Below are 2,500 nucleotides of genomic sequence, written 5' to 3' on the forward strand. Positions count from 1 at the left end.
TTCGAGCGAGATTGTTGCCGGTGCCCCTGAACTGGCTCTTGTGTGGGGTTGTCGTAGGATTTTCGAGCGAGATTGTTGCCGGTGCCCCTGAACTGGCTCTTGTGTGGGGTTGTCGTAGGATTTTCGAGCGAGATCGTTGCCGGTGCCCCTGGACTGGCTCTTGTGCGGGTGACACATGAGACTTTTCGAGCGAGATGAGCGTGGCCGTTGCCGGTGCTGCCAGGCTGGCCTTCGTGCGGGTGACACGTAAAAGCACCCACTACACTCTCTGAGTGGTTGGCGTTAGGAAGGGCATCCAGCTGTAGAAACTCTGCCAGACCAGATTGGAGCCTGGTGCAGCCATCTGGTTTCACCAGTCCTCAGTCAAATCGTCCAACCCATGCTAGCATGGAAAGCGGACGTTAAACGACAACGACGTTGATTTGTTTAAGTTCCTGTAACTTAGTGGTTCAGCAAAAGAGACTTAGAAAATAAGTACTGGGGCTGAATTGTTCAACCAAACCTTTCGAGCCCCAATATGGCTACAGTCCAACAACTGAAACAAAGAACAGACAAAAGATTGTATAATGTAGTCCTGTATGCCTCAGTCATGGCTTGCACAGGAATGCTACTGATCTTTGACTCACTCAATCAGAATTGACCAAGGGCTATACAAGAACAACAACAGTAGTAGCAGCAGTAGCTGCAACAGCAGGGCCATCAAACTGAGGAAGACTGCCTGGTCTAATTAAAAACAATGTAGTTAGATCTTCAGTATTGATCTGGTATGCAGCTTGATCTATCTAATACGTTAATACTGGCTATTCAGTGTAATAGAACAATGTTCTGTTCTGCTTTTTATCAAATGCAACTGGTTATTTGCACTATTATATTACTGTAGCTTTCTTTGGACAGATAGTAGCTATATCCACCACATATACTTACAGGGTAAGAATTTACTTGAAAATTACTTCTAATCCTCTAGAAAAAGCTATACGGTTCTCCATTATTCCTCAGATAAACCTCATGAAACACAGTTGCTTAGGTTCTCATCCATGAATCTCTATTTTAGACGGCAGTGTTGCCAAGAATTGACAGCTCTACAGTTCATAGACATCAAAGCTCCGATTATAACTGACCCAGTGGTACTAGGCTTTCATGCTTGTTCAGTAGTACAACATCAACAACAACAAACCTCTGTTTTCCATGCTGGCCAGTCTGGCAGAATCTAGCAAGCCACCGGACTGCATTGGGCTCCAATGTCAGCTTTGACATGTTTTCTACAGGTGGATGGCCTTTCTAATACCAATCCCTTTACGGTGTGAAAGAACTCATCCGGTTCTTACACTCACTGTGGAAGAACTACTTCAGATGCTTTAACCTCAGTACAGAGTTGTACATCAAACAGCCAGGCCATCCCCAAAATTCTGTAGTACGGACTATTGTTGCTTAGTTACTCCCGACTGAAGTGAAACCTATAATCAAAGATGTTACAGCCATAATCACGCTGTCATTTGCATACCAAGGACTGTTACATGAACCAACATGTCCTTCCTTTTTTCAGAGATGGCTGTGGGTTATTTGGTTGTTATTTCGAGTGATCACTTAGTGACACTCACTGTAGTGCAGGTGGTAGTTATAAATGCTTCTTGTCACTATGAATACAAGACCCTTAAAAAACTGTGCATGTGGACAGGCATGGCTGTGTGATGAAGAAGTTTGCTTCTCAACCACATGGTCACAAGTTCAGTCACACTATATAACACCTGGGGTGTGCTCTACTAGTCTCAAGCCAACCAAAACGTTGTGAATGAATTTAATAGAGGTACACTGAAAGAAGCTTGCTGTATATATAAATATATATCTGGCATTGACACTTGTCACAACCCTGTGGCTCACCAGATCCAGTGAAATCATGCAGCCTGTGTCAGCATGGAAAAAGGAGGCAAAATGATGACGACGACGAAGAGGATATATGTATGTATATATCTGTGTGTGTGTGTGTGTGTGAGAGAGAGAGAGAGTCTCTCTCTCCTTGCCTTGAAATCATGAGATAGTTGTAAAGAAGTGTTACTATTATACAAGCAGCATCATTCATTTCCAATTCTGCAAAAACTTGTATGGCTATCAGGAAATATTAGCTTGCTTGTAGACATGTGGTGGCTGGTGACAGGGAGGCCAACTGACCATAGAAAATCTGCCTCAAACTTCATCCAACCCATGCAACCTTGGAAAAGTGGACGATAAAACAACGATGATGATGGTCAGACAGAGACTGATGCACATTCAAAGTAAACATTGCAAGGTGTGCGTGGACAAACTGAGACTGGCCCAACATTTGCATGGATAGAGGCTCACCTGCTCTTATAAAATTATACAAATATGTATGAACATAAACAAATTGGCTCCTCTCTCCTAAGGTTTACACGACATTTGATTGTATGAACAGAGAAAAGTCATCACCTCTGTCTCACACACACACACTTTCTCGCTGTATCAAGGTCTACACCACACAGTGAGT

General features: G+C 43.4%; 1 protein-coding gene across 4 annotated transcripts in view; it reads right to left on the minus strand.

Moving 5' to 3' along the window:
• LOC106884388 (NAD kinase) overlaps nt 1-2,500 on the minus strand; it is an 87,311-nt gene that overhangs the window by 53,271 nt on the left and 31,540 nt on the right. The gene's annotated exons all lie outside the window — the stretch shown is intronic.

This window comes from Octopus bimaculoides, chromosome 3, assembly GCF_001194135.2.
Source record: "Octopus bimaculoides isolate UCB-OBI-ISO-001 chromosome 3, ASM119413v2, whole genome shotgun sequence".
NCBI classification, from domain to species: domain Eukaryota; kingdom Metazoa; phylum Mollusca; class Cephalopoda; order Octopoda; family Octopodidae; genus Octopus; species Octopus bimaculoides.